The following is a 22,308-nucleotide window of genomic DNA, read 5'->3' on the forward strand; positions in this document are numbered from 1 at the left end:
TAGGGGAAGAGGATTCATGAAAAGTTTAGGTGACAGAACTCCAGACTTGGTTATTTAATCTTAACTTACTTCTTCAAGAGGGAGACGGTCTACGAAAAACAATGACTAAAGTTTGAGAATTCTCTATAATTAAACATAGTTTGAGGAGAATTAAAGAAGCAAAGTAGTATGAGATAAGGACTTTAAATATTTATATCTTCATTCAACTCTTGTCTGCAACAGGATATCAAAGAATGAGTGGCTTCCAAAACAAAGAAATTCATTCTGCACAGTCGTAGAAGCTGAAAAATCCAATGTCATAGCACAAGCAAATGTGATAACAGGTGAAGACCACTTCTTTTATATTGATAGGTGCCAGAATTCTCACTGTGGCATCTATAGGCAGAAGGATGAAGGACTTTTCTGGGGGCTCTGTTTTATTATGGTGCTAATCATATTTATGGCTATTTTTTCCTCATGGCTCATTAATGCCTCCTGAAATGTTACTTTTACATACCATCAAACAAGAACTTATGTATTAATATATAAATTATAGTGGAAGTGAGGAAGAGGCACAAATAACCAGTATAGTTTCTGCGTCTGGACCATTGTATAAGACTAGAGGGATACTCCCCCTGTCCCTTCCGCTATGAAAGTTAGCTTGTTTTCCTTCTATTTTGCAGGAGTCACAGATTTAAAATGATATGCTGCAATGGCAATGGTGGATGCAAATCTCTTTGATTTTTTAAAATATGATGTACCCATAATTTTTGCTTCAATATGCTGGTATCTTTTCTAGGAGGTTAAGAGGTACAATGACTACCTCTGAGTTTTTATCTTTTCCCTGTGTGAATTGTTCCTTTTCTTCATGCTAGAGCTCACCTGAGGAAATGTCTCACTGTATTATAACACTAAGAAATCAAAATGTATTTAGGTTACATATCGAAAATTGCAAATTTTAATTCTCATTCTATGGAATATCAGTACATGTAAGTAAAACATTTGATTAAGTAAGATTGAAGACTTTCAGTTCATGAGTGCATGTTGACGTTGAAATTGCAGCTGATTTCTCATAATCCTAGCAACTAAGGAGGCAACAAATTTAGGTGTCTCTGCATCATGATCATGAATTATCACATGAAAGTTAGGAGAGATGTGAGAAGAGGTTGAAGATCTAATGAATGAAAACAAATTATAACATTGGGGAAAGAAGTAAAAAATAACATAGAAATTTAAAGAAATTTGGAAGGGAAAAAGAGAAAATGCTATATGTTTGCTTCACAGTACATTTGAAACTCAAGCCTAAAGTTCTTATTTAAAATTGTTCCCTATATTCCTGCCAATATCCTAGTCTGTAATCATTAAACTTGAGGAAAGATTGTATACATAAAGAATTAAACCATGCTTTGTGTTCTTTCCCCATGAATCCTGCTAGCAAAATACATATATTATCAATGCAAATGAAAGAAATGTCATCCATATGATTACATGAACACCCATGGCATAGACAAGAATTTATTTACACTAGAAGCAAACACCAGATGTGAGAAATCATTAAGCCAACAGGAATGGGACAGCCTCATATTGAGCCTCATTACTATTATACAAAAATGAGAACATTTTCATGCTAAAATATTGCCTCTATTATTTTTCAAACTATTAGCAATGAATTTCATACTTAAATGGCTGAATGAGCAGAAGAAAGGGACATAGGATCAAGCAGTTAAGTTATTGAAACAGAAAGCTTCTTGAAAGTTCCAGTGTTTTGAAATTTGGAAACTGGGGCATTGTTTCTCCAAACAAGTGATGACAGAACCTGAGCTTCAGTAACTCTGTGTGCTTCATGGTGCAGTAAGAGACTATCCACGCATCAGGCTACAACTCAGTCCTCAAAGCTATTGTGTATTTTGTAACTCAAGCAGTGTCAGAGCTAATTAGAAATCAAAACAAGAAAGTATTTGATGAACATAGAAAAGAAAATAGAGCATGGAGTGAGACGAGCAGCCTACACTTCTGCTTCAGAAGTGCTGTGGGAATGAGACTAAGCACTTAGAGTTAGCTAATATTTGCCATGATTTGTAATTATAGGATGCTGAGCTGATGCACTTGGGTAGAAGTGGTCTCCATCTTTTTCAGAAAGCGGTTTCTGCTAGCCGTGGGGATGGAACAAACAAGACCACAGAGAGACATGACTGAATAATTAAAAGCTCCGTCTGCTTATAAGGATTAATTGTGAGTCTGGATAAATATTTAATCATTTAGCTGGTAAAAAATAGATGAGATAGACACACCCTTTTGCAACTGCCCCTGTAAATTTGGATAATATCTAACCCTCTAAATCTGCTACTGATGGCTGATTGCATTGTCCTGCTGTTGGCTGTATTACACTGATGAGATGGCTACATAGTGAATAAGGTCTGGTCTTTCAGGTCCCTCATACCAAGCATACCTGCATATGTTTGAAACCTTTATGTTTTGATTTATTCACTGAGTAAGAAAATATTTATTGAGTATTCAAATAAGACTTATTTCAATATATGCTGTGGAGAGTGTAGTATTGAGAAATCAATAATTCAGTCCCTGAAACCAATCAGAGACCTAACTATGAGGAAGGATAAACAGACATGGAAATCCTGAGGACATTGGGGGAGGAGAGCTCATCATTCCAAAGTCGGGCTGAAGCCCCAGATGATTTCCAATGGTATTAATGTTTACTGTGAAGATTATTAGTGTAGAACAGTATTTTTACATACATAAAAATTTTCAGGAGGCTGAGGAAATAACTGAGTAGTTAAGAACAAGTGCTGCTCTTCCATAAGATCAAAGTTAAGCCAGCACCCGTGCCTAGTACCTCATACCTGCCTGTCATCTAGTTCCAGGATATAGAAAACCTTCTTCTGGTGTCTATGGGCATATACATACACAAACACAACATGTGCACATACATTCTCACACATACACATGCACTTAATTTACAAATAAATATTTTAATTAAATACTTTCAAATAAGTATATTTGACAATAAACCAAGTGTATTAGTTAGAGTTCTAGAGCAATAGAATGCACATACATTTTAAAAGTGGATTCAAATAGTTTGTATGATATAAACTGAAAAATGGTTGTCTGCATGTTGGGGATGCCAAGAACTTGACATCTTCTCAATCCACAAAACTAGAAGTGTTAAGAGGGCCACTGTAACACTGACCACAGGGAGGATTCCTGGAGAGTCATTCTTCTTTAGTCCACATTTGAAAGCCCATATAAGCTGGATTCCTGTCAGAGGAAAATAGCAGTAGAGGCAGACACAAAGAACATGCACTCACCAGCAAGGAGCGATGGTGAGCAGGCAAAGGGTGGGAAGGCAAAGATTGGCGGACAACAGTGGGCAGACAAGTCAGGCAAAAGCATACTAATTTTCCGTCAAGACTTTCTGAGTGGAACACACAGTCACCACTTAACTAAACCAGCTAATCCCTTAACACCCTCTAAATATTTGTTCTTATGCTCACAGTTCAGTGCAGTCCCCAATCTCATCGTGGAAACATCTCTTTGTAACGTGTGGAGACCAATTCCATGGACAAAGCCAAAAGCTTCCAAAATGCAGTTTTGAGGACACTTTTTGCATTCTCTTTTATCTCCTTTGATGTGAGCTTCCCTGTTGTGTGCTGTGATTACCATTAATGAATAAAGAAACTGCTTTGGGCTATAGCAGGGCAAAACTTAGCTAGGTGGGGAAAATTAAACTGAATGCTGGGAGGAAGAAGGAGGAGTTAGAGAGAAGCCATGTAGACCCTCTGAAGCCGGACAGAACTTTACCTGTTAAGCCACAGCAATGTGACAATAAATGAATTAATGGAGATGAGTTAAATTAATGTGTAAGAATTAGCCAATAAGAAGCTACAGTTAGAAGACCAGCTAGCCCTGTTGCCCTGCTGAGCAGTTCTTCCCAGAGAGGTGAGTGGGTGCTAGCCTGGGCAGCCTGCCTGCCTGTCTGGGAAGGGAGCACAGCCCTCGCCCCCTCAGCTTCTGCGGCAGGGTCTTTGGTGTTCCAAGGGACCCCTCCCCTCCCCCCACTGCTGCGGGCCCTTTGTCTCCTGAGTCCTGGGAAGACCAGCTAGCCCTGTTGCCCTGCTGAGCAGTTCTTCCCAGAGAGGTGAGTGGGTGCTCACCACTGCCCAGGAAGAGAGCACAGCCCCCCCCCCCCAGCATCTGCAGCAGGGTCTTTGGTGTTCCAAGGGACCCCTCCCCTCCCCCCACTGCTGCGGGCCCTTTGTCTCCTGAGTCCTGGGAAGACCAGCTAGCCCTGTTGCCCTGCTGAGCAGTTCTTCCCAGAGAGGGCTGAGGAGCTCTATCCAGAGAGTGCTGTGAAGTCCTACCCAGAGAGTGCTGAGGAGTTCTATCCAGAAAGTGCTGAGGAGTTTCATCCAGAGTGGAAGAAATGGGCAGGCGCCAATGCAAGAATTCCTCCAACAACCTGAAAGGCAACATGACACCGCCAGAATCCAGGGAGCTCGAAACTAGAAGAATTGAACACCCTACGCCAGAAGAAATAGAAGAAATTGACTCTAAGCGCTTCTTTATGAAAATAATAGAGGAAATTAAACAGGAGGTGAAAATCTGCCGTAAAGAAATGGAAGATAAGTATAACAAAAAAATTGAGGAAATGAGTAAAGAAATGGAAGAGAAATATACCAAAAAGTTTGAAGAAATGAGTAAATCCGTAAATGAAATTCTGGGAAACCAAGAAAAAACAATCAAACAGGTAATAGAAACAGTTCAAGATTTGAAAACTGAAATGGAGTCAATGAAGAAATCACAAACCGAGGGCCGGCTGGCTATGGAAAATCTGGGTAAACGAACAGAGACTTCAGAAACAAGCTTAACCAATAGAATACAAGAGATAGAAGAAAGAATCTCAGACTCTGAGGACACCATAGAGAAATTAAACACTCTGTCCAAAGAAAACAGCAAATCCAACAAATTCTCATCACAAAACATTCAGGAACTGTGGGACACAATAAAAAAAACCAAATCTAAGAATAATAGGAGTAGAAGAAGGAAAAGAATTGCATTTCAAAGGTCCAGAAAATATACTCAACAAAATTATAGAAGAAAACTTTCCCATCCTAAAGAACGATATTCCTATGAAGGTTCAAGAAGCATACAGAACACCGAATAGACTGGATCAGAAAAAAACATCCCCTCGTCATATAGTAATCAAAACACAAAGCATTCAGACTAAAGAAAGGATATTGAAAGCTGCAAAGGAAAAAGGTCAAGTAACTTATAAAGGTAAACCTATCAGACTTACACCAGACTTCTCTATGGAAACCATGAAAGCCAGAAGGTCCTGGATAGAGGTACTGCAGAAACTAAGAGACAATGGATGCAAACCCAGACTACTTTACCCAGCCAAGCTATTGTTCACTATCAACGGAGAAAACAAAATATTCCAGGATAAAAACAAATTTAAACAATACGTAGCTACTAATCCAGCCTTACAGAGAATACTAGAAGGAAAATCACAACCCAAGGAATCCAACATTCCCAACACTGCCTACATTAACTCAGACATTTAGCGACCCTCCACAAGCACAACTCAAAGAAGGAAAACACATACACGCTACTACCCAAAAAAATGATCGGAGTCATCGATCACTGGTCATTAATATCACTTAATATCAATGGTCTCAACTCACCTATAAAGAGGCACAGACTTAGAGATTGGATACGAAAACAGGATCCAACATTCTGCTGTCTACAAGAAACACACCTCAACTACAAAGACAGACACCTACTCAGAGTAAAGGGTTGGGAAAAGGTTTTCCAAGCAAATGGACCTAAGAAACAAGCGGGTGTGGCCATTCTAATATCTAACAAAATCGACTTCAAACTAAAATCAATCAGAAGAGATGGAGATGGACATTTCATACTCATAACAGGAACAACTCATCAGGAAGAAGTCTCAATCCTGAATATCTATGCCCCTAATATAAAGGCACCCATATATGTAAAAGAAACTCTTCTAGAACTCAAGGCAGTCATCAAACCACACACACTAATAGTAGGAGACTTCAACACTCCTCTCTCACCAATGGACAGGTCAATCAGACAGAAACCTAACAGAGAAATAAGAGATTTACTGGAGGTACTGAATCAAATGGACTTAACAGACATCTATAGAACACTCCACCCAAATAGGAAAGAGTATACCTTCTTCTCTGCAGCTCATGAAACCTTCTCGAAAATTGACCACATACTTGGTAACAAAGCAAACTTCCACAGATACAAAAGAATATTAGTGACCACCTGTGTCTTGTCAGATCACCATGGATTAAAATTAGAATTCAACAACAATGGTACCCCCATGAAGCCAACAAACTCATGGAAATTGAACAGTCAACTACTAAATCACCCCTGGGTCAAGGAAGAAATAAAGAAAGAAATTAAAGTCTTCCTTGAATATAATGAAAACAAAGACACAACGTATTCAAACCTATGGGACACAATGAAAGCAGTGCTAAGAGGAAAGTTCATAGCACTAAGTGCCCACCTAAAGAAAACAGAGAAAGCACACATTGGAGACTTAACAACACACTTGAAAGCTCTAGAAAAAAAAAGAAGCTGATTTACCCAGGAGGAGTAGAAGACTGGAAATAATCAAACTGAGGGCTGAAATCAACAAAATAGAAACACAGAAAACAATTCAAAGAAACAATGAAGCAAAAAGCTGGTTCTTGGAGAAAATTAACAAGATTGACAAACCCCTATCCAAACTAATCAAACGGCAGAGAGAGAACTTGCAAATTAATAGGATCAGAAATGAAAAGGGGGACATAACCACAGACACAGAGGAAATACAGAGAATCATTAGATCTTACTATGAAAGTTTATATGCCACAAAGTTGGAAAATGTAAAAGAAATGGACATTTTTTTAGATAAGTACCATATACCAAAGTTGAACCAAGACCAGGTGAACAATCTAAATAGACCTGTTAGTCGTGAAGAACTAGAAGCTGTTATCAAAAATCTCCCTACCAAAAAAAGCCCAGGACCAGATGGTTTCAATGCAGAATTCTACCAGAACTTCCAGGAAGAGCTAATACCTATACTCCTTAATGTATTCCACAATATAGAAAAAGAAAAGTCACTGCCAAACTCCTTTTATGAAGCTACAGTCACCCTAATACCAAAACCACACAAAGACACAACCAAGAAAGAGAATTACAGGCCAATCTCACTCATGAACATCGATGCGAAAATTCTCAATAAAATACTGGCAAACCGAAACCAAGAACACATTAGAAAAATCATACATTATGATCAAGTAGGCTTCATCCCAGAGATGCAGGGATGGTTCAACATACGCAAATCTATCAATGTAATCCATCATATAAATAAACGGAAAGAAAAAAATCATATGATCATTTCATTGGATGCTGAAAAAGCGTTTGACAAAATTCAACACCCTTTTATGATAAAGGTGTTGGAGAGACTGGGGATACAAGGATCATACCTAAATATAATAAAAGCAATATACAGCAAGTCGACAGCTAACATCAAATTGAATGGAGAGAAACTCAAAGCCTTTCCACTAAAATCAGGAACACGACAAGGCTGTCCACTCTCTCCATACCTCTTCAATATAGTGCTTGAAGTTCTAGCAATAGCAATAAGACAACATAAGGGGATCAAGGGGATTCGAATTGGAAAGGATGAAGTGAAACTTTCGTTATTTGCAGACGATATAATAGTGTACATAAGCGACCCCAAAAACTCTACCAAAGAACTCCTACAGCTGATAAACACCTTTAGTAACGTGGCAGGATACAAGATCAACTCCAAAAAATCAGTGGCACTCCTATACACAAAGGATAAAGAAACGGAGAGGGAAATCAGAGAAACATCACCTTTCACGATAGCCACAAACACCATAAAATATCTTGGGGTTACTCTAACCAAGGATGTGAAAGACCTATTTGACAAGAACTTTAAGCCTTTGAAAAGAGAAATTGAGGAGGATACCAGAAAATGGAAAGACCTCCCCTGCTCTTGGATTGGGAGAATCAACATAGTAAAAATGGCAATTCTACCAAAAGCAATCTACAGATTCAATGCAATCCCCATCAAAATCCCATCAAACTTCTTCACAGACCTTGAGAGAACAATAATTAAGTTTATATGGAAAAACAAAAAACCCAGGATAGCCAAAACAATCTTATACAATAAAGGAACTTCTGGAGGCATTACTATCCCTGACTTCAAACTCTATTACAGAGCTACAGTATTGAAAACAGCTTGGTATTGGCATAAGAACAGAGAAGTCGACCTATGGAATCGAATAGAAGACCCAGATACTAACCCTCAAACCTACGAACACCTAATTTTTGACAAGGGAGCTAAAGGTATACAATGGAAGAAGGAAAGCGTCTTTAACAAATGGTGCTGGCATAACTGGATGTCAACCTGTAGAAGAATGAAAATAGATCCATATCTATCACCTTGCACAAAACTCAAGTCCAAATGGATTAAAGACATCAACATCAATCTGTCCACTTTGAACCTGATAGAAGAGAAAGTGGGAAGTAGTCTACAAGATATAGGCACAGGAGGCCACTTCCTAAGTAGGACCCCAGCAGCACAGACAATAAGAGAAACAATGAATAAATGGGACCTGCTGAAACTGAGAAGCTTCTGTAAAGCAAAGGACACTGTCAGTAAGACAAAAAGGCTGCCTTCTGACTGGGAGAAGATCTTCACCAACCCCTCATCAGACAAAGGTCTGATCTCCAGAATATACAAAGAACTCAAGAAACTAGACACTAAAACTCTAATTAACCCAATTAAAAAATGGGGTACTGATCTGAACAGAGAATTCACAACAGATGAACTTCGAATGGCCAGAAGACACTTAAGGTCATGCTCAACCTCCTTAGCGATCAGGGAAATGCAAATCAAAACCACTTTGAGATACCATCTTACACCTGTCAGAATAGCTAAAGTTAAAAACACCAATGATAACCTATGCTGGAGGGGATGTGGAATGAGGGGAACACTCATCCATTGTTGGTGGGAATGCAAACTTGTGCAGCCACTTTGGAAATCAGTGTGGAGGTTTCTCAGGAAACTGGGAGTCAACCTCCCTCAGGACCCAGCAATTCCTCTCTTGGGAATATACCCTAGAGATGCCCAAACATACTACAAAAGCGTTTGTTCAACTATGTTCATAGCAGAACTATTTGTAATAGCCAGAACCTGGAAACAGCCTAGGTGCCCCTCAATAGAAGAATGGTTAAAAAAGGTGTGGAACATATACACATTAGAGTTTTACTCAGCGGTAAAAAATAATGACATCTTGAATTTTGCATGCAAATGGATGGACATAGAAAACGCTTTACTGAGTGAGGTAAGCCAGACCCAAAAAGAGGAACACGGTATGTATTCACTCATAAGTGAATTCTAACCATAATTAAAGGTCTTTGAGCCTATTATTCGTGATCCTAGAGAAGCTAAATAAGAAGACGAACCTGATGAAGATTATTTACCTATCCGCCAGGAGGTAGGAAATAGTCAAGAGTCCCAGGTAACCTTGGGTGCATGGGGGGGGTGGGAGGGTTGATGGAAGGGGAGAGGGTTAGAGAGAAGGGAGTAGGGGAGGAATGGAGAAAGCTCGGTTGACCGGGATGGGGGGAAGGGAGGAAGGATGAATGTGGGATCAGGGAAGAATATATTTCAACTAAGGGAGTCATATTAGAGTTTACAGGAAACTTGATTATATATGGGATCCCAGGTCCAAGGAGAGATCCCCAGATTGTTCTCTGGACAGAGGAGGGGGTGCCTGAACCGGCCTTGGCCCGTGACCATACTGATGAATATTTTGCTTATCACCATAGATCCCTCATCTGGCGTTGGATGACGATACAGATGGAGGCCCGCGTTGGAGCACCGAACTGAGCCCCCCAAGATCCAAACGAGGAGCAAAAGGAGGAAGAAAATGACGAAGGACTGCGAGGGATACTATCACCCACTGATACAAGGGGTCGGATCTAATGAGAGTTTACCAAGGCCAGATGGACCGTGACTGAACGAGCATGTGATCCAACCAGATTCTCTGAATGTGGCCGGATTTTCTGAATGTGGCTGGCCTGCAGTCTTTCCGAGAAGCCATTGACAATAACACTGGGACTGGTTTCCTCTGCATATTCTGGATTTTTGGGATCCAGTCTGTTTGGATGCTCACCTTCCTGGACCTGGAGTGAGGTGGGAGGAACTTGGACTTCCCACAGGGCAGGAGACCCTGACTTCCCTAGGGGACAAAGAGGGAGGAGGAGAGGGAGGGGGGGAGTGGGAGGGCGTTGGGAGGAGGGGCGTAAATGGAAACTTTTTATAATTTAATAAAATTACAAAAAAAAAAAAAAGAAGCTACAGTTAATGGGCCAAGGAGTGATTTAAATGATATAGTTTCTGTGTGATTATTTTGTCTCTGAGCTGCTGGGCAGACAGGAAATGAAAAAGAAGTTCCTCACAATACTTCTTGGACTGCTGTGCCCCCATATCACTATAGAACTCTCTGTCTGAATGTTTAGAAATGCTGTGTTCATGGAACTGTTTTTGAATATGTTCTTCTGTGTCAACTCTAATGCAAGGTTCTAACATTAGAGCAAGGCTTTAGTATTATGTTGGTTTGGTGCTTAGAAAAGTCTACTACACACATAGTAGATATCTGATAGTTGTTTATGGAATGGAAATAAGTGACTCATAGTCTCTCTCTAGTAAGTAATATTCATTTCCAACTGATAAATGGCCTCAAGGCAGACTTTAAGGGCATGGGATATATACACATATATATCAATTAGTTTGAGTCTATTAATAGAAGAAAATCAGAGTATTCTGTGACGGGATCCAGATTACCTTGCCCAGCTGCTATTATTGCTTTGGGTGGGAATGCGATTTGTACTCTGCTATACTATTTGTATTTTTAAGTAATTAAAGCAATGAAATTGTTTGACACACATTTCATTGCATGCTACCACTTCAGGTTTCATTTATCTTGATTCTCTGAATCTTGTTAATTTTATGGAAGAAGATCATATTTAATAGTAGGAACTCATGCATAGCCTCATGGAGGAACAAGACATTTGCTATTTCTGAGAAAGAAATTGGTGAGGAGGAAAAAGAGGATTCCAATTTGCCTTTTTTGCTCTAATTAGGAACTCAGCATATGCTGAGCAGGATGCAGACCCTAGAAGGCACCTTGCATTATTTAACCATTTATTTATTTAATTATTACATGCAGAATATAAGCATTAAGAATTGCATTTTTCTTTGCCAAGGAACTGTGGAACAGAGAAGATGCAGATATTATTTTATTAGGAAGACTTTTTTTTCTCTTGTGTATTACATGTGTTCGTATATGCGTTTCTGGGTGTGCATGAGTACACATGCACATATTTGTGTAAATGAAAGGTTGACTTCCAGTAATCTTTCTCAGTTGATTGTTGGTCTATTTGTGTGAGACTGGGTCTCTCGTTAAACTTTAAACTCTCCAACTCACCCAGGATCACTGGTCTTTAAGCTCCAGGAATCTGCCTGTCTCTGCCTTGCCCACAGTGGCATGACATGATTGTGCCAACACTGGGTATCCATGCTGGGGCTTGGTGTTTGTGCTGCAAACACTTACCAGATGAACTATCTCTCCATTTCCTGGGATTGCTCCAGACAGCATCTTCTGTTTCTTATGACAAAGGTATGTTTATAGGAAATGACTCTGGAAGTTTCTGCCCATACTCATTGGCCTCTTCCTCACCATAAGTTTACCCCATGAAGTCACAGGCTTAGGTAAGTCTATCCAGGTCCATTCTGTATAGGGTAAAGACTTACCTCCCTGACTGGATCTCTTAACAATACTCTACTTCTCTAAAGAATTCACAAACACAAGATCCAGGATGTTATTCTCCTGCAGAACTACATTTCCCAGGAGGCCCCTGTGCACAGGTGCAGAGTACAGCATCGTCTGCCTGACTCGGAAGACTTCATTTTCCAGAAACACATGCACCCACAATGAAATGCAAAAGCCCCCCCCCCCCGTGCAGACGCAAAACACAGCGTCTGATGCGCGTACACTGGGGTGGCCTTTAAAAGGCAAAGCTTGGTACTTTCGCTCTCTTTTTCCTTCCTGTTTCCCACTTGCACGGTCCACCATGCCTTTCCCTGTAATAAAGTTACACGTGGGTTCCTTTATACCTCGTGGTTTCTTTCATATTCTGCAGAAAGAACAACACTGGTGCTGCTACTCGACCCGGAGCCGAAAGCCGGAGCTCAGGGTTCAGGTGCCGCCTAGGCCTCTGACTTCCTTCCGGGACACGAACAGAACCAAGGACCTCCTCTACAATGACCCACGTGTTCCATCTGCCTGGGCGAGCTCCTATGAACAACACTGGCTTCTAATCATGAGTGTCCCCTTCCAGCCAGCTTAACCAACTCTTTTAACCCGGGAATTGACCGATACTCCTGGTGTTTCTAGGGTTGGGGGACTTTCCCCAACCACGGGCCTTCAGGGCCTGGAGTCCCTTCGCTGGCATTCATTCCCAGCTTGTCCCCTTTTCTAAACCTGTGCCTGGGACGGCTTGGCCTAGCCAGTCCCCATCTGCATCTTGCCTTAATGGGGAGTCGCTCTCGCTGTAGGCTTGAGGTGCCACGTTTTTTTGTTTTTTTTTTTTTTTGCAGGTGTTTTCATGGCCTTAGTTATGGGGGCAAATCTTCTAAAACTATCACTCCAAACTCCCCACTGGGACGTCTTTTGGGTGCCACACAGCCTCACACTTTGATGCCTTCCCTACAGATTTCCACACTCATCCATCTTTGCTCCAAAAAATGGCCCCGGTATACCTTAGAGGGAAACTGCAAATGGCCGCCTAATGGCACCTTCGACCCCGACATTTTACGGGAGTTATCAAATTATTGCAATCGTACAGGCAGATGGAAAGAACTCTCCTATGTCTCTGCTTTCTTCTATATGTCCCTTAAGACTGACCCCTCTGTCCTCACTGACTGTCCACCTGCTCACTCTCACTCTACCTGGTCAAACACAACCTCACATAAACTTTCCAGTCCTAGGTCTCCGGAAGTCCTACATAGATCTTTTGCCAGGTCCAGTCATAAGAAAACCTCACCTAACCTTTCTCCTTCTAGGTCCCTGAAAACCTCACACAAATCCTATTCAAAATCTAAAAAAGCCTCACCTAAGCACCATTCTCCCTCTCCTGCCAGCAGGTCTCCGTCCAGCTCCTCTGGTTCCTCTTCCTCCCACTACCCCTCTTCTCTTCGCAGGTCATATAGATCGCCAGAAGCCTCTTCGGATTCACCCTCCCCATCTCCCTCCCGCTACCGCCCTACTCCGCCTCCTCAGTCTTCCAAAGCCCTGCTGAGTTCCTCTTCCTCTCATGCCAGCCGCCTTGCTCTGGCACCTTCCTTTACTCCTCTGCTCACGCGTTCGCAGGCCACCACGGAGCCTAATCCTGACCAAGCCAAGCCTGCTGGCACCCTGCCATTGAGGGAGGTGGCTGATGTTGACGGATTGCTTAGGGCTCACGTTCCATTCTCCCTTTCGGAACTCTCCCATATAGCCAAATTACTTGGGTCCTATACGTCTAATCCTACCACTTTCATAAAAGAATTTCAATGTATTACTCAATCCTATAATCTCACTTTCCATGACATCTTTATGATCCTGTCCAATAACTTACTTCCCAAGGAGCGCAGGCAGGTCTGGGAGCAGGCCAGACAGCTCGTGGATGAAGTTCACCAGACTCTTGCCTCCCACCCTCCTGGGGCAGAGGCAGTCCCAGACCAAGAACCACACTGGGATTATAACACTCCAGGTGGGATCTTGGCCAGAGACCGATTTTTAACTTGTCTCATAACAGGGCTCCGGAAGACTGCCCTCAAGCCAGTAAATTATTCTAAACTCTCAGAGATTATTCAGGATACAAAGGAAAATCCTTCTCCATTTTGGAACGCCCTACAAAAGCTCTATTACAGTTTACGAACCTGGACCCAGAATCCCCTGAGGGAAGGCAGCTATTAATGACTCACTTTTTAAATCAATGTTATTCAGACATCAAGGCCAAGCTCAGGCATTTGGAGAAAGCCCCTTAACCCCACAGGCAGAAGTCCTGGAGATGGCTTTTAAGGTGTACCATACAAGGAATGACAAAGCTCGCAACCACTGCCACATGGTAGCCATGGCCGCCCTGCCAGCCAAGGCGACAGACTACTCGTCCGCCCTGTTCATGCTGCCCCCCTGCCTCCCGGGGTGCGTGAGCCACCAGGTCCATGTTTCAAGTGCAGTAAGATGGGCCACTGGGCCCAAGGATGCCCTAATCCCCAATGTAATCCCAGGGGACCTTGTCCAAGGTGTCATAGGGAAGGTCACTGGTCTGTAGATTGTTCTCGTGCACACGGTGGCATGGGGGCTTTGAACCCAGAGACTTCACCTGGACAGACCCTGACACTAATTTTTCCACACAGCTCACCTGGACCGTTCTCCCCCAGGGCTTCCGAGACAGCCCACACCTCTTCAGCCAAGCCTTGGCCTCTGATCTGCTCTTACTGTCTCTCCCTAAATCCAAGCTCATACAATATGTGGATGACATTTTACTTTACAGCCCATCATTGGAGATCAGCAAGACAGATACTGTTGCCCTTTTTAATTTCTTATCTAAAAGGGGCAATAGAGTCTCCCCTTCTAAGGTTCAATTCCTTCCACCGAAGAAGAAGTTTTATCGTTCCTGAAAGTAGCCGGCTTCCTGCGTTCCTGGATCCACTCCTTTTCTCTCCTCGCCTGCTCCCTATATAAAGCAGCTCCCGGCTCTCTGCATGAGCCCCTTCTCTATCTGGTTACCAAACCCTTCCAAAGACTCCAACTGGCCCTTCTCCAGGCTCCAGCTCTTCATCTTCCGAATCTAACTTGCCCTTTTTCCCTTTATGTAGTAGAGAAGGAGGGATATGCCCTTGAGGTCTTAGGACATCAACTGGGACTTTCTTTTGCACCTGTAGCATACCTGTCAAAGAAGATGGACCTCACCACTCGGGGCTGGACACCTTGCATACATGCTTTGGCTGCTGCTGAGCTTCTGATTCCTGCCAAGCCCGCACCTGTCACATCTTAAACCGTTTATTCCTCCAGCTCAAGACAATCCCTCATACACGGTAACTCAGACAGGATCTTGCTCTCTTAAGTTCCAGAGGACACAAGAAAGATGGAGTTCCTACCCTTCACTCAACTCTCTTATGCCAACATATTTTCCTTTCTTCTCTTTTTCCTATATGTAACAACTCCAAATACCTCCAATGTCATGTTTAAATTTCCAAATAACCACTCAGCTGCTCTTACAGGAATCATCAAACACAGAGCCAAAGATTATAAGCTCAAAGATTATAAATTCTAATAAGCAAAACCTAAACGGGTCCCTTGACATGACAGGTTTGACACTGACTGCAGCAATGTCCCCTGGATGTTGAGGCAATGCCCAAGATGAAAAATTTATTTCCTCTAAGACATTTTCTTTAAGCTCCAAGGAGCCAGCTTGACTCACTTAAATGGACCAGACTCAAAACAGAATAAGTATCATTTAATTTTATTTTATTCCCCCCTCACATCAAATCTCCCCTTTAAATTTTTTCCTCTTCTAACGTGACTTGTTTTCCAGCTCCTCAAGACCTAGAGAGATGCAGTTTCAATCGGACATCACAGGACACCAGCACACAGGACATGATCACCAGGATGCATTGAACACCCCGAACTCCTTGACGCCCATAAAGTCAGCAGGAAGCAGTTATGTGAGACTGGGCTACGGCTCCATTCCCTACTCATTTAGACCCTCAACCCCCCAAATTTTTAGCAAATCAAAAAGCGTGGAATGTTATTCTCCTGCGGAACTACATTTCCCAGGAGGCCCCTGTGCACAGGTGCAGAGTACAACATCGTCTGTCTGACTCGGAAGACTTCATTTCCCAGAAACACATGCACCCACAATGCAATGCAAAAGCCACCCCCCCCACCCCCGCGCAAACGCAAAACGCAGCATCTGATGCTTGTACACTGGGGTGGCCTTTAAAAGGCAAAGCTTGGTACTTTGGCTCTCTTTTTCCTTCCTGTTTCCTACTTGCAAGGTCCACCATGCCTTTCCCTGTAATAAAGTTACACGTGGGTTCCTTTGTACCTCGTGGTTTCTTTCATATTCCACAGAAAGAACAACACAATGGACTGGCTGTGTTTCTGCATAGTCACTGAAAATTCTGTGGAGCATTTTCTTTTAATAGCTTTTAACCCATTGTTTCACAATGAAGAAGAATTTCATGTGGATTTTTTTTTTTTTTTTGCACAATTCCAATCAAAGTATGGGACAGAAGACAGACTTGAGGTTCAGAACACTGGCAATAGATCTACCAAGCTGCTTTTCATGTGCTCCCTGACTTGTGTGGGATTCCCCTATGCATACCATTGGTTAACAAACAAGCTGCTTTTGGCCAATGACTTAACAGAATATAACCAGGCTTAAAAAGATACAGAGAGAGACTAAGCAGAGTCAGGGAGAAGCCCACCGCAGGAGACTGATGCCGAAACTTTGCAGGTAGGCCACGACCTCATGGTGATGCACAGATAGTGTGGGAGAATTATCTGTATTCGGTCAATCATGTATTTTAATAAAATGCTGATTGGCCAGGCAAGAAGTATAGGCGGGTCAACCAGACAGGAAGCTTAGGTGGGGCCATGAGAAAAGGAGAAGGCTAGGAAGGAGGAATCTCCCTCAGCCATTCCTACCCAGATCACCGAAGAAACAACATGTGAGCTGACAGCTGAAAAAGGTACCAAGCCATATGGCTAACATAGATGAGAATAATGGGTTAATATAAGCTATAAGAGTTAACAAGAAACCTGAGCTAATGGACCAATCAGTTTATAATCTTATGGAGTTCTGTGTGTGATTTTCTTTGGGATTTGCTGGCTTGCTGGGGTACTGGGCAGGATAGATACCCCAACAAGCTGGCCCTCATGTTACACACAGATTAATGGAGATGGGTTAGTTTAGGATATAAGAGCTAGTTAACAATATGCTTAAGCTAATGGTCAAACAGTATTGCAAATGATATAGTTTTTGAGTGATTATTTCAGGTCTGTACAGCTGGGAACAAATGAGCAGCTTCCTACAATACCTGACAATGATGGAAATGAAGGAATAAGATTCTATACATGTTTCTTTGTGCATGTAAGATTAAGTTGCTACTTACCCCAGTCTGGTATGCTTCAGTGGAATTATTCTTGCAAGTATACCTTAAAACATCACCTTTGATACTAATATGTACTGAAATATCAATAATTGAGGTTTAATAATAAAATTTTAAAATGAAATCATTTCTGCACTGATCGGTAAATTCTCATTTCCAGAATCTCCTAATTGCCAGCCTTCCTGACCATTTGAGATTCATCCTGTAATCTACTGGTTTTGTAGAGTCCCTGTTTGGCACTATAGATAATCTTCAAACCTCTGTTACAGTATATATAAGTAACAGCAATTATGAGTACATGGACTGATTTTAAAGATCATATTATACTTGCTTCTGATATGAATTGGGCACAACTACAAAGTTCACCAGTCTCCCTAACGTATGAATTCTTAGGCTCTGTGATAGACATCCTGAAAAAGATTGGAGATGAAGTTCAAGGAGCCAAAAGTAACTGAGTATTTATAGTTTTCTAACCCAAATTCTACTGTAGTAATGTTAGTTCTGAAAGTTAGTTATGTCGTCTGTCAACTGGAGGATAGTAAAATAAATAAAGGCAACATATATTAGGATAACTAATTGACAATAATTTTGTTTAAAAGAAACAATGGAAAACAATTATACTGCATTTCACAGCATAAAAGGAAACAATTGAGCAAATGTGCATTTTGGGGGACATAAAAGAATTGGACATTTCTCAGCAAACATTTGAATTCCAAATACACTCAAGTGCACATCTTTTATGTATGTTATTAAGATTCATATTTCCTGGAGAAACAATATTGTGCTGGTTCAGTTCTAATTTCTGTTCTTGTATAAAGAATACCACAAACCTTTGATTAGCATTCCTACAAGAAATGTGTGAAATAGACCAGGAAATTCATAGAGAAAATAAAAACAATTAACTAAACATCAGCAATTAAATAAAATAAGCTCATTAGATCAGTCTCCTGGTGCCACAGATGCTACGTATATAATATATATTTGTGTGCACATACATGCAACATAAATCATACATACACAGAAAATAGATGTTAATTGTGTAATAATGCTGATGATAGAATGATGGAAATAAATATAGTATTCATGTTGTCACCAACAGCATCAGCAAGGGAGCGACTCTACAGTTAGATCATACTCTAGTTGTAGATATGCTGTATGTAATACCAACGACAAATCTTGGCTTCTTCAACAAACAATGAAAAATAGACTAATGTTCCTTAGGTTACTAAATTAAATGGAGCATAAGGTACATAAAACAGTATAATTTTTGGTTTTTGACAACACATTCATTTTTTATGGTTGTGTCTGTCTCTATATGTTTATACCTATATTTATATATCTTTTTTAATTTTGTTTTTCGAGACAGGGTTTCTTATTTATTTATTTATTTATTTATTTATTTATTTATACGGTATCCTGCCTGTAGGCCAGAAGAGGGCACCAGATCTCATTACAGACAGTTATGAGCCACCATGTGGTTGCTGGGAATTGAACTCAGGACCTCTGGAAGAGCAGTCAGTGCTCTTAACCGCTGAGCCATCTCTCCAGCCCCTATTTATATATCTTTATAAGATATAGAGGATTATTGTTAAGAACTTTAAAAGAATCATCATTCTATTATATAAATACATTTCTGGTTAGATTTACTTGTAGCCTTTTATTGACCTATTCTATCTATAAATATATTTCTTATTCTCTGCATGAAGATAGAAATGATATTTTATTCCATTTAAATCATATAAATTAAATATATCGCATTGCTAACAGAGTATTCTAGGATAATATATTGTTATTTAATTCCTCATTAATTTTAACTATGAGTTGTTGATGATATTATCACTACTAATTTGAAAAAACATATTAATTATCCAGTGTGGACATTAACCACATTTGACAAATGGTAACTGGGACCTTGTATCACAAGCATGTATCACCGTGCTGCTTGGACTTATATGAGATAAAAACAGAACACAAGAAACCTACATATGCAATAGACCCTAGAGTTGGGTGACTCTGCCTAACCCATGAATCTAGTATGTGCTTCTTGCTAAGAAAGAAAATGAAAATGAGGGAGGTTGATGTCACTAAAGAATATTAGTCACATTCCAGTGACTTTATTGGCTCACAACAGTATAAGCCACTATGGGAAAACAGCTAGAATCTGGTGCGGGAGAATTGTCTGTATTCTGTCAATCATGTTTTAAATAAATGCTGATTGGCCAGGCAGGAGGTATAGGCGGGAAAACCAGACAGGAAGTGGAAATGATGCAAGGAGAGCAGGAAAATTCTAGGGAGGAGGAAGCTGATTCCTCCCACTCCTGCCCAGACCCCTGAAGCAACAAGATGTAAGCTGCTCCACTGAAAAAGGTACTGAGCCACATGGCTAAAATAGATCAGAATAATGGGTTAATCAAGATATGAAAGTTAGCCAATAAGAAGCCTGACCTTATGGGCCAATCAGCATTATAACTTATAGAGATTTGTGTGGTTGATTTTCTCTGGGGCTTGCCAGTTGTGGGGTACCAGGCGGGGACAGAAAACACAAACAAGCAGGACCCCCTCATGTTACAAGGATCAGTATAAAAATAACTTGTTGTCTCTTTAAGAAAGTTTGGGGTTAAAACTCTTTGTCTGTCTTTCTTTATTTTTTTTCCATATTGCTGTGGTGAAATTGCTTATATAAACAATGTAAGGACAAAAGGGTTTCTCTAGCTCACAGCTCCAGGGTACTGTCCATCATAGCAAGAAAATCCCAGCAGCAGAACTGGTCACATTGCAGTCAGACTTGGGAAACAGAGAGGGTGGATGCCCTCTTGCCGGTGGTCAGTGCGTTTTCTCCCCGCTTCCTGCAGTCTGCCCAGGGAAGGGTCCTGTCTACAATGACAGTGGTTCTTTCAGTCTCTCCCACAGGCATGCCAGGGGATGCATATGCCTGATGATTATACATTCTGTCTTTTACCATTAAAAGTGAGCATCACGTTGCTTTAAGAAAAACTGAGTTAAGATATTTTTTTTCTGTACAGAAGGACACATATGTCAACTCGTGTTCTAATTATGTGATTTGTTTGTGGATGTTCTGGAACACAAATGAAAATAACAAAGAATGATATATGTTTTCCATTAACTTTCAAGGACCTTGAGGTTCATTCATGATTTGACTAAGTGTTTTTTTGATGGTTTTCCATTAATAATGACCTTCAGTTTAGCCAGATTTGGAAAACACAGATGATGTTTTACTCTTTGTTACAAAGCCAGAGGTATTTAATAGTGATCCTGATCCATTAAGAATGGTACAGTGTATTAATATAGCATCATATCATACAGGCAATATTTCCCAAACAGGAAACTTTTAAAAATAATACACGGGGGAAAGTTTTCAAAATATTAGTTAGTGGAAAAAACCCAGATACAAACAGCATCATATAAATAATTTCAAATTGTTACCATAAAGGTATTTTAAATTTTCCTTTTTTATTATTTTATTTTTTTTTAGTTTTCCAAATATTGTATCACAAATAAATGATATTTTTTAAAGAGAAAAATCAGAAGGGGCCCTGATCCTGTACCAGAATATCCATCGGAGGGGTGAGTGTGTTCCTGACCGACGGCAGAAGCCCCGGAAACAGGGCACAGACATTCCTTAACCCCCTCAATTTCCTGGTCATTCAACAGGGACTTCTCTCTCAGGCTATTACCTCTCTCTTCCTATTCCATCCCAGCTTGTTCCCAGGCACTCCTTCCCTTCTTCCGGGCCATAAGATCCCCCAGCTCAGCCTGTTTTAGGACATTGAGCCTACAATTCGTGATCCTGAAGAAGCTAAATAAGAAGGTGAACACAAAGAAAAACATATAGTTATCCTCCTGGATATTGGAAGTAGACAAGATTGCCAGGCAAAAATTGGGAGATTGGGGGTGGTGGTGGAGTAGGGGTAAGGGGAGATGGGGAGAGAGAAGTGAGAAGGGAAGGATGGGGAGAGCTTGGGGAATTGGGGGGGATGGTATGGAGGAAGGGTGGATGGAGGAAGGGTGGATATGGGAAGTAGATATCTTAATTAAGGGAGCCATTTTAGTGTTGGCAAGAGACTTGACTCTAGAAGGGTTCCCAGGTGTTCAAGGAGATGTCACCAGTTTGTTCCTTGGGCAGTTGAGGAGAGGACACCTGAACTGGCCCTATCCTATAGCCATACTGATAAATATCTTGCATATCACCATAGAACTTTCATCTGGTGATGGATGGAGATAGAGATAGAATCCCACATTGGAGCACTGGACTGAGCTCCCAAGATCCAAAGGAGGAGCAGAAGGAGGGACAACATGAGCAAGGAAGTCAGGACCGCAAGGGGTGCGCCGACCCACTGAGACAGCGGGGCTGATCTAATGAGAGCTCACCTAGGCCAGCTGGACTAGGAGTGATGGAGCATGTGATCAAAATGGACACTCTGAACGTGGCTGGCAATGAAGGCTGACTGAATGAAGGACAGTGGCACTGGGTTTTGTTTCTTCTGCATGTACTGGCTTTGTGGGAGCCTAGTCTGTTTGGATGCTCACCTTCATAGACCTGGATGGAGCAGAGAGGACCTTGGACTTCCCACAGGGCAGGGAACCCTGACTGCTCTTTGGACTGGAGAGGGAGAGGGAGGGAGTGTGGGGGGAAAAGAAAAGAAATGGGAGAAGGTGGAAATTTTTAATTAAAAAAAAAAGAAAAATCAATCACTACTCTGTTCTTGCAAGGATCTTCACTGACTTGTTGAATCAGTTTATGAGTCCTGGTAATTGATGCATCTTGGCCCAACCACTCTGGAACTCTGGGAGAATTCTCTTTCCTGTCTACCAAATACATTCTTCTGTGGATGACCTCACAGGGAACTCCCAACACAATTCAGAACAAAGGTTTGAAACTTCCATACTATCATGTCTTTTTCCCATTTGGATGGAGGGTTCTTCCTGCTTTAATATTTTATTTCATGTAGTATGTGATAGTGGTCAGTTCAAGACTTTTAATCACCTAGGAGACACACATATGAAGATTATCCTTACGG

General features: G+C 41.2%; 1 long non-coding RNA gene across 1 annotated transcript; it reads left to right on the forward strand.

The window, feature by feature from the left end:
* The first annotated feature begins 19,525 nt into the window (after positions 1–19,525).
* On the forward strand, positions 19,526–21,890 carry LOC148121294 (uncharacterized). The gene is made up of 3 exons (XR_015738242.1): positions 19,526–19,636; positions 20,989–21,098; positions 21,484–21,890. It is a non-coding gene; the product is annotated as an uncharacterized LOC148121294 (long non-coding RNA).
* Positions 21,891–22,308: the final 418 nt, after the last annotated feature.

Source organism: Myodes glareolus, chromosome 7 (assembly GCF_982192425.1).
Source record: "Myodes glareolus chromosome 7, mMyoGla1.1, whole genome shotgun sequence".
In the NCBI taxonomy this organism is placed as follows: Eukaryota; Metazoa; Chordata; class Mammalia; order Rodentia; family Cricetidae; genus Myodes; species Myodes glareolus.